Genomic DNA, 13,612 nt, shown 5'->3' with positions numbered 1-13,612 from the left:
AGGTTGTCTGTCGCAGTCATATACCTTTGTTCATGGGGAGATGTGAGAAGCTGAAAGGAAACACTATTGTCTCAAAGATTGTTCAGTGGCACCCACGTGGGGCCATGATAGGCTGATAAGAAGAACTTGTGTGGTTGAGCAACCAGAAAGAATTGGCTCTTGGCTGATGTTTGCTGGTCAGACTGATTTTGGGGTTGTTTTGGAGAAAATGACCACTATGGAGTCAGCACATATGCCCACTGGCCTGCAATGTGGCAGCTGCATGATTGTCACATGATCAACTGCCAGTCACCTGATGGGGAGCAGATGCTGTTGCTCCAAGCAAACAGAGGTGCATGAGAGCAGAACAAAGAGGATGAAAAGAGTTTGGAGGTAGGGTAGGTGTCTCCTCACCAAACTGCAGCGGTGCACTTTAGTGAGATGTCACCGACTGACTTGCTGCCTCCCACAGATCAGCGAGATGGTAGCTGGATCTATGGTGGTGACTATTCCTGCTTTATGACCCCTTCACTAGGATTCCTCCCTTTACTATCACTAACTTCCCCATCTTCCCTGCATTCCTTAACTGCTTAGAATTTGTAATAAATTGGTTGGGCAACATCTTGGCCATGTTTGCTGCCTTAGTTTTGCTCTGGGTATATATATATATATCAAACCATCTCTTTCAGTAGTTAGAGTGAGACAAGAGGCTCACCAAATGGCACTGTCACACTGGTCAATATGTGTGAGTAGACCTACTAAGTTATTATGTTACAGACCTTGTATCCTTTTGGGATTCAGCATCTGGTATACCAGCTGCAAAATTCATTATTCTGCATACACAGTGTTTTCCAGGTTACACACAGATGTCTGATACACATCTAATTTGCTCTACTATGTAAATGAGAACTAGCAATAGCAAGTATGAGTTAGATGCTAACTATTAACAGTTAATGTTGATAGCTGCATTAATTTACAGTGAATTCCATATGCTGTTGGTTGTCATTTTTTTGTGTTATTAAAAAATGTGCATGAATCTTAGAATCATAGAATCATAGAATGGCTTGGGTTGGAAGGGACCTTTAAGATCATCTTGTTCCAAACCCCCTGCTATAGGTAGGGATGCCTTCCTCTAGACCAGGGTGCTCAAAGCTCCTTCCAGCCTGGCCTTGAACATCTCCAGGGAGGGGGCATCCACAACCTTGCTGGGCAACCTGTTCCATTGTCTCACCACCCTCACGGTAAAGAATTTCTTCCTCATATCTAGTCTAAATCTACCCTCTTTCAGTTTAAAATCATTTCCCCTTCTCCTGTTACTACATTCTAACATTTAACAATAGTGAAATTTAATGAAGGCCTAATGTATTTTTGTTTAATTTTAATTAAAAAGCAAAAAGCTTCACTGAAGGATCATACCTTCAGAGTATGACATAACTGAGTTTGTGATATCTAGAGAAAATCACTACAAATGTTTTTTTTTGAAAGATCTACAAGAATCAAGTCTAGAAAGCAAAGCCATTACAAAGAAAATAATCTCAGAAAGAAAAATCCTGCATGCCTCCTCCCATTTAATTGTAAAGTAGTGAACAGAGCAGAATTAAGTATAACAAAAACATGCTTTTATTCTAAGAAAATTATGGGAGAGGAGTATGAGATTTGCAAAATATATACATATATTCTGTAATACATTCAATGGTAGTGCCAGAAGATGTTCTAGGATGCCGTTTTCAAAACACTAGATATGCTCTTTGCAAGAACTGAAGAGCTGTAATAACTTTCCTAAAGATTGAGATGTGGAGAGTCCTGCATTTTTCAATTGGTTGCACCTTGGTAACTCAGCCTGTGATTTCCTAATTGCAAAAGATTATGAAAAGAATTGATGGTTGGCTCTGACATATCAGGACAAAATAAAATGAGCTTGAGGTTGAGATAGAATGGTAACAATAAATAATAAAGCAGTAATAAATAAAGGCAAAGAACACTGCAAGAATAATAACTAAGACAGAGTTCTGTTCAAATAAACATAAACTGATCTGCCAGCTGAATCTATTTTTCATAGCTCAGAATATATAAAAAAAGTAATGCAAAAAATGATGCCAAGAAAGTAACTAGCGGTTCCCATTTGTGAATAATAAGAAATTGCAAACACAAAATTAATAATAGTTTTTACAGACTAGCAAGGTCTCAGAATCCTTATTATATAACACATTAGATTTTATGCAGTAGCATGCATACAGAAAATAGGAATAGGACAAATCTTCAATCTTTCATACATAAAACTGAAGGGACAGAGACAGATGATTTTAACACAGTGGAATAAGAGTTTTGTCAATTACGAAAGAAGAATTTAGAAACGGATGTAAATATATCCCATACATTTAAATGAGATAAAAACAGACAGCTTGCAAAGTCTGCCATTTACTAGTATGTTGATTCAGAGAAATCAAGGGAGAAAACACGTTACTGACATTAGAAATCTCCCTTGATGAGAAAAAGCAGGGCAAACTGGGTTATGAACAGAGCAACTGCCATGGAAAATTAAATCAGAAATTCCTTTCTTCTGTCATTTTGTTTTTGACAGGAAGCAGCTATCAGTGCTTAAGAGAAGAGAGAAAATACTAAAATGCATACAGCTCTGGAATGATCATTTCACTGGTGAAGATTTTTCTCTATCTTTGTTAATTTGAGGTTGGCTCATCATCTAGAGGTTTAATCTTAGGACACCATTCAGGGAAATTGTTTAAGAAAAACAGCAAATGCTGAGCTTTACTCATTTCCGCGCTTTTTCTTATAAACGTATGCAAAAATTCCTGTCAATATAAAAACAGCTGCAGAGCTAGAAGGCATAGATTATACCCCAGGCATCAGAGTATTTTATTATTCTTTTAAGACTGGCTGAGAATCTGCAGTAACAGTCCCTGTGCCTCTACTTGTTGGCTTATACGTAGAAGTTTTATGTTGGACATGAAAGGGCAACAAAGCTGGTGAGGGATCTGGAGCACAAGTCTCATGAGGAGCTGATGAGGGAACTGGGATTGTTTAGTCTGGAAAAGAGGACGCTCAGGGGAGATTGGATCACTCTCTACAACTGCCTGAAAGGAGGTTGTGGTGAGGTGGGGGCTGGTCTTTTCTTTCAGATATCAGCAATAGAATGAGAGGGAATGGTCTCAAGTTGAGCCAAGGAAGGTTCACACTGGATATTAAGAACAATTTCTTCTTAGAAAGAGTGGTCAAGTGCAGGAGCAGGCTGCCCAGGGAGGCGGTGGAGTCACTGTCCCTGGAGGTGTTCAAGAAATGTTTGATGTTGTACTAAGGGGCATGGTTTAGTGGGGAAATACTGGTGATAAGTGGACAGCTGGACTGGATGATCTTACTGATCTTTTCTCAGTGATTCTATGATTCTGTGAAATATCCACAATTCAGCTAAGTCATACAAAATAAAAAGAATGATCCTCTTTGAAACTTGGTTGACAAAGAATAAACAATTTCAGAAGTGAAGTTCTGGAAAACTCTGCAAGCCCTTAAGTAAGTCTTAAAAATTTGCTAATAATATTGTCATAGTTAAGAACATAGTGATTTTTTGCAATGACTACCCTGTAATTACCTCTCCAGTTAGAGATGTTGCAAATCCATATCTCTCCCAAAGTTCCCAGAAGGTATTTTTAAGCTCTGGTGACTGCTTCCAAGCTGTCAGTCATCTGTAATTCACTCGCTTGCCCTTCTTAGTCCTCTTCCATCCTATACAAAAGATAGTTTTATACTTGCTATGTTCTCAGACAGACAAGCAGAACACAGTCTTTTTTTTCCTTTCAGGCCCATATGGCTTGATATCTCAACACAGAATGATTCAGAGATCCAAAAGGGTGCTGAGGGAACTGATGATGGCATCAGTATGCCTGGATCAACACAGTAGTGTCCTCACCTAATCAGCTACCCTGAAATGAAGGGCAGAGTAGCCTTGAAGTGGCACTTCAGTAAGAAGCCTTATTTATTCTGGAACCTGAGTGTCATCTGGGTATTTTGTCTGAGCTGAGGAGCCATCACTTTTGCAGGTTAGAAACAATAAGGTCTTTAATACTGTGAATGCAAACCTCAAAACACCATACGCTGGAAGAGGATGCAATTGTGAAGAGCAAAATCACAAATGCATATACTCCTGTTGATTTACTTTACTGCACACATTCATCTTGTAGCAGATCTCAGATAGTATGCTGGAACTGCTAAATACAAGTGTAAACATAATCATAGTAGACTGCATGAACATCAAGAAGTTAATGAGTTCTGAATAATTGTAGGTTCAAGATGTTTTCTTGTCGTGAAATGTGAATGATTGTTCTTTGGAAGGACATTTGAATTTGCTATGTAGAAAAGCCACAGTGTTTTTTGAGAATTTGCTATAACAGATCATGTTAGTGATGTTAGTGCTTGAGAATTACTTAAAAATTTATTCAAGAAACGAAAATAATAAAAGTTCAGAATAATCATACAAAGAAGAAAGGAAGATGTGAACACATTTTTTCTTTATATTATGTAGTGGATCATGGAAAAGAATTAAGAGGAAACTGTAAATGCAGGAAAAAGACTTTTTTTAATACTATTTCAGCATCCACTTGCCAATAACATATGCCAAAAGAAGATTATAAGCCTCAAAGAATTAAACAATGCTCTTCCAACTATATGATCATTAGTTCAGATATCTTCTGAACAAAAATGTACATTTAACTCCTCGTTTTTAATAACCATTATTGAGAATATGTATATTTTACCCCTTCTATATTCCATCCTCTTGTAGGTTGAACGAGGAACTGCTTGCTCTGTTACGTTTAACATCACTAATAATTATATTAGGTACTCTTGCTTTCCTCGTGAAGAACAGGGACAACTTTTTTCTTTGCCTTCTGTATATTTTTCTGTCTTATAGATCTTTAGAATACTCTTTTCCACTATCAGTTTCCAAACTATATAGTCTGTGTCTACAGTGTCTGTTGTCAAGCAGATGTTTGGAACTTCTGATTGACTATTTTACTCTTCTTTTTATCTATTCTAATCTTACTACATTATTCTGGGAAATGCAACAAGAATCACCCACACCTGAAAAATGTAGATTTATTTAGTATCCTGAAGGATTTTTTATAGTGGTTTTGATTTGATGTTGATTGCAGTGGAGCCTTAAGCTTTCATTTTCAGCAAAGTCTGGACAATGAGTTTCCAAACACTATTTTCAAAGCACAACAGATTTCTTAAGGGTTCATTGCAGTGAAATGATAGTCAAGCTTTTTCTGTCTTGTGAAGCTCCCAGCATGAAAGAAGACATTCCTTACTGTAAAAGTTTTTTTTTTTTTTCTGAAGCCTTTTCAGTATTTTCTACAGTCCCTGGGTGTTCCTTGACCCATGAATGTCGCACAGAGTGCTCTAGCAACTCTTGAGGGCTGTGAAACCCACAGGGTCACTGTGACAGAGTGCAAATTAGAGAAACTCCCGAGGGAGATCTACTTTTATTCTGAAGATGACTCTAACCCCCAGCAGTTTCTAAACAAAATACAGAAAGTGCAAAAATGGCTCTCCTGTTCCTAATTTCTTTTTAATGAGTTAACTGTGACAGAACAGAGATATAAAACTTCAGGGCAAATACAAATATCACAAGAATAAATTATCCACTGCAATCTGCAGTCAAATATTTCAGATATTTCTGACTTCAATTGATTAGTTGCCACTCAAATAAGAGCTTTTCAGTGCAGTCATATTAGTCCGTCTTACTTGCCTGAGTTACTTTATTCTTCAGATTTTCAGACATGATTGGACAAAGGATTATCAGATAATTCTATATCTGTGCATTTTAAACATTAGTAAATATTAAGATGCATATTTAATGCAATCTGTGTAATATTGAAAATTACATTAATGTAGGAAAAAAAAGAATTCTAAACACTAAAGACAATTATACTGCTCAGCAAAAGCATAAATATCTCCCCCTCACTTTTTTATCTTCTCTCACTGAACAGAGTGTGCAGAAGCATATAAAAGTGGAAGACCTGTCATTCAGCTGGAATTTTGCTTGTACTGAACATACATAAAGTCTTTTAGCTTAAATTTATGATAGTTTAGATTCTTTTTTTTTTGTATTTATCATTGACTATAGCAATCATATCCCAACAAATACTGAAAACTGTATGTTGAGCTTGGTTATTCTAGAGGAGAAATCTATGAAACATAACATTACTTCACTCTTTCATGGTAATCATGATGAGGAAGAATATATATATGTGTTAGGATATCTCGCGTAACAGATGACTTTCTCTTCCCTTTTTGCCTTCAATATTTTTATCCTAGCTTTCTGTCACGAAATGATCAATTTAGTCTATAAGTTAATTTTTAGTACTGAAAAATGTTCTAAAACTAGTTTCAGCTATAATTTTGGAGAAATTGGCATGCTTTTTCTTAAACAATTATATAGCTAATTAATAAATATTTATTTTCAAAATTCCATAAAAGGACAAAAAATCTTCCCCTGAACTCCAAAAAAAAAAAAAAGTTTCAGTCCCTCTCTTCTCTCCCATCCACCTTTTCTCTTCCTCTGCCATCTCCTTACCCTACATAAAACAAACACGACACAAACCAAACCAAAAAACACCAACTATTCCATTATAGAATATTTACCTTTCCAAAAAGATGATACTTTTTTATGTCACCTTTTTCCATTTCACATATTTCATTATACAGATATTCTATACCTCAGTATCAACCATTCTAGGAAAATTCAAATAAAAAAGGACTACTTACAGTTAATATTAAAAAAGAATTAAAGTTTTACTCATTCAAAACAATAATAAAAATTTTATCATTGTAAATACATTTTTTCCAGCTTGAGAGAACAATGATGATTCTAAAAGGAGAACCAGGCAAATTTTCAAAGTTACATGGCACCAAAATGCAGATTTTATATCAGGATTCAGAATAATACAGAGGTCTGATACTTGACAAAGTATTGTTCAGTGTTCGTAATTGTTCAGTGGTGCGCTATTTGCATAAACCCAACTTCTGGAATAAAGCAATCACAGAAGGAGGTGGCCGCTATGAGAAAAAGGCAGGAAATATTTCATCTCAGGATATTCAGCTGTGGGAGGACAAATCATCTTTCTGTCAAAAAAAAATTAAAGGAAAAATGTATTTTACTTTCATGGTCTTTGTTAAAGTTGGAAAAGTTGTTTGAATACAAAATATCTTTTTCTCATAAGCTAAATATTTTGCAAATTCTTTCTGGGAAAATATTTTGCCATGTAAAAAGATTTCTTCTTTCATTATTTATTACAGTTTAATTTTAACCATGGCTGAGTAATACTAGGTTTTCTGTAGGTTTGCAGACAACATTAGACACAATCTTGAACATTGTCTCAAATGAATGAAGAATATTGCTTTATTCTGCTCAAATATGCCAAAGGAATGATCAGTGTCCTTATATTGATCACATGGCAAAAGCCTTGAGAGTATACAGAAAATAAATTTTAGTGTGTCACAAAATGAACAACTGTATTTCCATGCTAACACCTCATCTGAGATGATGATGATCAAAGAATTGTAGGGGCTGGAAGGGACCTCCAGAGATCACTGAGGCCAATCCACCTGCCAAAGCAGACTCCCTAGACCAGGTTGCACAGGTAGGCATCCAGGCGAGTCTTGAATATCTCCAGAGAAGGAGGCTCCACAACCTCCCTGGGCAGCCCGTTCCAGTGCTCCATCACCCTCACTGTGAAGAAGTTCTTACGCACATTTGTGCAGAACTACCTATGCTTCAGTTTGTGGCCATTTCCCCTTGTCCTATCTCCACACACCGCTGAAAAGAGTCTTGCCTCATCCGTTTGCCTTCTGCTCCTTATTTATAAACCCTAATCAGTTCCCCACTGAGTCTTCTTTTCTCAAGACTGAACAGACCCAGGTCGCTCCGCCTTTCCTCATAAGAGAGGTGCTCCAGGCCCTCTATCATCTTCATGGCCCACAGAGACATTAAGTTTTGACATACATACAGGGAAAAGACATCTCTCACACACTGGGAATTCATCTAAGTAAGAAGTAAGTAATAATAATAATAATAAGTAATTCATCACAATAAGAAGAAGCTGAGAATCTTTCCCTTTTAAAAGCTTTTGAAAATGTATCCGTCATCTTAGGGCTTATGGTAAATTTTTTTTCATTCTTTCATTTCCAAGTAAAGGATCTTCAGTAATGACATGAGAAAGACATAAGCTCAGTCTGTTCATAGCAGGAGAGAGAACGTGGTGTCCTTTACCTGGGCCTAAAACTTTCCCTAGCTATTAAGTGGATAGGCTCTGTGATATTACTTTGAGTGTAATCTTTTATAAAAAGAGAGAGATACGGCGAGTCTAGTTTTTTTTCACATTTCCAACCTGTCCTTTATGTTATACATGAAGAACATGAACCATCTGTAAGAAGCAAGTCTGATTAATAGACTTTCTGTTTCAAGAAATAGATAATACCTACAGTGGTGACATTGTCCATTTAAGTGTTTCTACAGTTTTTGGCATTGCTGACAATGTGTGTGTGTTCTTTTTTCAGGAAGGGAGAAATGGCTTGGCTGTAGAGAAAAATTGGCTACACAAAATGCAGTTCAATGCGCAAGTTAAAAGTTGAAAAGTTTGGTTAATGGTTCATTCCTAGTGACTTCTGCTAGTAATATCAACTGCCTTAAATAAAAGAAAGTGCAATGTTTTTAGAGAGAAGATAATCCCCAAACATCTTTCTAAATTTAGATGGCCCTGTAACTTGTGCGGATAAATACAGACACTCCACAGATTGTGCGATGTCATGTCAGTGAGAACCAAGCATGTCTTACACCTGTATTTGAAGTTTTACATCAGAGAAACATACATTTTCTCCTTCCTGCTCTCCTTAACTCATGCATTCAAAAACTCTTATAACTATGCTATAACTCTTTTCAGTGGTGAATGGGGACAGGACAAGGGGAAATGGCCACAAACTGAAGCATAGGTAGTTCTGCACAAATGTGCGTAAGAACTTCTTCACAGTGAGGGTGATGGAGCACTGGAACGGGCTGCCCAGGGAGGTTGTGGAGCCTCCTTCTCTGGAGATATTCAAGACTCGCCTGGATGCCTACCTGTGCAACCTGGTCTAGGGAGCCTGCTTTGGCAGGTGGATTGGCCTCAATGATCTCTGGAGGTCCCTTCCAGCCCCTACAATTCTGTGATTCTGTGATTCTGTGAACTACCTTTTTTCTGTTCAAGCAGTTTTAGGAAGGCCTTCTCCCTCATTTCTGAAATACTTTTGTTTAATCTGCTGGGTCTCTCAACATATTTGCAAATATTAATAGAAAATTTAAGTAAATGAATAGTTAAAGTCTATAAAGCAGATGACTGTGGAACAATATCTGCTATTTGCTATTTGTTCTATACCTGCATATTACAAGAACCTCTTATTTATTTATTTATTTATTTATTTATTTATTTATTTATTTATTTATGTATTTATTTATTTAGTAATGTTGTGATTTTCATAGTTTCCTGAAGTGGCTTCCAGCTTTGGAATAGGCAGCTTTATCTGTTCTGGAGATCTGTTCTGCTAATGGTTTCAGAGTCTAGTAGTAAAACATTTCTGCTGACTTTAAGTGGCAGATGTTTCTAGCTGATTTTGCTATAAACTTGAGGCTGAATGAGGGAGAGTTGCTGTAAATGAGGGATAGAGAGGGCTTTCCTCCCTCATCAGCTTTACAGGCTGCCTTGGTAAGAAGACAGTCTAGGATGAAAGCTACTATGAAAGTTAAAGCAGAAAAGGTCAGTGTGAATAAAAGGCATGATGAGTCATCTCTACATAATAGCAATGTTGTAATTAACAACATTTAAATGTATGGATGAGTACAGCTTTCTCTTTACAGAGTATAAACTGGCCTTTCTCTTTGCCAGCCTAGGCAATGGTTGCCACAGACAACATTGTAAAAAGACAAAAGGAAATCTGTCAGTCCTAGTGCATCAGTCTGGGAGAGAGCTCATATTGCTCTAGGAAATGTCCTTCTATATTTATTTTCCATTGTGTGTACTGTCTTCTCCTTTACAAAGAAATTGAAGGCAATCCTTCATTTCTTTTTCCAGGCAAAACCACAGTTGTCAGCTATCTCAAAACCCAAAACTCAATGCTTTCCATGTTTGAAGACTGAGATTTGAGTGTATCCCTAAGAGTCTTCATGGGAGGAGAAAAAAAATAGACAGCATGGAATAGAGAACATATCTCACTTCTCCAACAGTCTCCTTTCTCCCTTGTTGCTGCAACTTCTCTTTGTCCTCAGGGAGCTGTTGAACCTCTCTGTTGGGAGCCTTTCCGTTCTGCCTGTACGCTTGAAGAAATTTCTGATTATCCATTATCCATCATCTTTCTTTGAGACTAATAAGATTTTGCTAAGTCAGTTGGAACACCAACAGTTGTTGTGTTAATCTTATGTGGGTAAGATGACCCCCATAGCAGAGACCTTGTCTGTTGATAAGCAGACTGACTCCTCAATGAGTTGTACACAGCATTGGCAAAGATAGCAGAATTTAATTTGTTAGCAAAACAACTAATAAAGACACCACATACCTTTCGCACATAACTATAATGTATTTTATATGAAAATGATAATAAGATATGGATCTCAGTAAAACCAAATCAGACCCTACATATGGTTATATTTCTCCCTGGATTTTACAACATACAAAGGAGTAGTACATCTCAGTTTACAGATTCTATCATGGGAAGATGTGCAGTATGTAACCAAACTCAGTTTGGATAGATTTTGTGAGAAGCTGGAACAGTAATCCCAGCTTACAGAGCTAAAAATTTTAGTAAAAATACCTGGATGGGTCAACAAGGCATATTTCCTAAGCCTACTTCCAGGTTTTAGCCTTCGTGGAGGTTTAGGTTCGTGGAGAATTTCCTGCTGTTTATATCACTGCTAAAGCTTACTCCATTGCTGTTATGAGAGCAGTTTTTACCATTGATATCTGCACTTCAACATAGACCCTGTGCAGGAGATACTAGTGCAGTATGTGAAATGTATTTTTTATTGGTTCTTTTTTTTTTGGTGTTCAAAAGATGCAAAAAATAATTGTGAAAAATAGTTGCACGACTGCAATTAGTAATATACTGTTGTAATATATATATATTATCACAGAATCACAGACAACCACAGAATTACAGGGGTTGGAAGGGACCTCAAGAGATCATTGAGTCCACCTGTCCTGCTAAAGCAGGTTCCCTACAATAGGTTGCAAAGGTAGGTGTCCAGATGGGTCTTGAATATCTCCACAGAAGGAGACTCCACAACCTCTCAGGGCAACCTGTTCCAGTACTCCATCACCCTTGCCATAAAGAAGTTCTTCCACATGGTTGTATGGAACTTCCTATGTTCAAGTTTTAGGCCTTTGCTTCTTGTCCTATTGTTATGCACTACCAAGAAGAGCCTGGCCTCATCCATTTACCTCCCACCTCCTTTTAGATATTTATTTATATAAAAGTTATATAAAATTTATACTTTTAATTAAAGGATGCTTGATTCAAGTGTACACCCAATCACTCTACTGATTCAAGCACCGAGTTTTCAGTAACTAGAAGGAAAGAATCCTCACTAGCAACACAACTTGTTCCTGAAGTCAGAAAAGGATAAGTCCTGCATGAAGGAAGGTTTCTGCAGCTTACTGTTTGTACCTTGAAGGCAAATAGATGCGTAAGTTTATAGAAAGTTATCTGACTTGATGCTTTTGGTATGACCTTATCCTTAACTCAGTATAGTTCTTCAACTTCTAGAAACATTATAAGCTTTATCTTGATAATCAGGTTTGGTATCCTGAATCCAATACCTCTGTTTTTCTCTTTGACTGATGACTTCTCCCTGCTAACAGACTATTACTAATCCACTTTTTGATTGTCTTTGGAATGTAGAAAGCACACAAAGCAGGGGGAAAGTGATATACTGGATAACATATTGAAAAGCTTGTGAACCAACACATCTTAGCTTATAACCTCCATTAAATTTATTGAAAATCCTTCTTTGGTGCATGTGACCTTCTGAAAAAAAGGTATAATGAAAACTGTTTCTTAGAATAGGTCCTAGTACCTAGATTTTTCAATGACTGCCAAGTCATGGTTGTGCTGTGAGAGTTATATTACCCTTTGAGGCAAGGGTATGGAGATTTTCAATGTAGATTAGTCTATTTGGTTCAGATAAAGAAACTCTGTCTGCATGTCCAGTAGGGGGTCTCCTTTAGTACTGCTGCAAGGAGAAAAGCATGTATCAAGAAAGATCCAGAAAGAAAAAAGCATTAATTTACATGAAGATGAAAAAGAAGCATATGAGAATATTTAATTAAAAAAAGAGGTACTTCCATGTACTTTTTACTCAAATTTCTGTACTTGAAAAATATTGGAAAAATATTTTTCTTTCTCTTTTAAAATGTAAGTAGCTCTACTCACAGCTAGACACATTCACAATTTATTCAATATTTCTCATTTTTTAAATACTGGAAACATACCCGCATAACCTTGAACATTTGCCAAATGAGAAAGAGCAGTTTGAATCTAAGAAGAAAAGTGTATTTCTGTAAGCTCTCCACAGCAAATTTGAGAGTTGGGAAACCTGGATAGCTTAGATAAGATTCAAGCAGGCTTCAAAACAAGCTCTTTCCTTTCAACTGAGGCCTACTACCTCTGCTTCTGAAGTGCTTATGACATCTACAAGACCCTCTAAAGAAGGACTGAATGACAGGGAAGAAATACAGTTGAAGTGCTGATTTTTAAACAAGGGAGAATTGAAAACTCGGTTTTTCTTCCTGTTACAAATAAAAACCAGAAATGTTCTCTACCTTCCTTTCAGAGACTTGTCACAAAATAAACTACTCTTACTGATGTCAGCTGGAAAGTCACTTAGTCACTTTATCTTTTGATTTTGCATTTTGATTGAGCCAAAATGAATAGCAGATCAAGAACACTTGACAATTCATTTAAGAAAGGAGATTCCAGGCTCATTCCTAAGATCATTGTTGTACTTCACATTATTTCAATTTACTGAAATCAAATCTAGATGTATATCAAGCAGTAGTATGTACCTCTTAAGCTCAGTCCTAGTACTATTGAATTACAAAATATGTAAAGTCAGTTACTTTTTATTTTGGTTGGAATAAATTTCTCCCAGGAAGAGTGTGTTTTCTGCATCAAATGTCTTATCTTAAAAAAAAAAAAAAGAAACAAATAAGCAAACAAAATATTGCAAAAGGACTTGAGAAAACATTTTTGATGATTAAAAAAATAATCTCTCTATTTCTCCTGTGTAAGGAGTTTTAAAACATGAAAGTCTTTAAATATTCACGATTCAAATGAAATACTCTGTGATTTAAATAATATATTTTGAACTAATCTAACATAGTTTCTTTTACATGTTCTCACTTCATGAAGAGAAGTACAATTCATGCAAGAAGTACAAAACAGGAGATGGGAAAATAACTGAAATCTTCAAAATTTTAACAAAAAATCAAATTACTGTTCAGCTCTACAGTAAGAATTAAATTACATGAAAATTGTCAGTTGCGACTGTAAATGCATGATACGCCATTTCCATGCACCTAGTGAATTGCTTGCC

The sequence above is a fragment of the Numida meleagris genome, chromosome 1, assembly GCF_002078875.1.
Source record: "Numida meleagris isolate 19003 breed g44 Domestic line chromosome 1, NumMel1.0, whole genome shotgun sequence".
Classification (NCBI taxonomy): Eukaryota; Metazoa; Chordata; class Aves; order Galliformes; family Numididae; genus Numida; species Numida meleagris.
Note: the sequence above shows the minus strand (reverse complement) of the source record.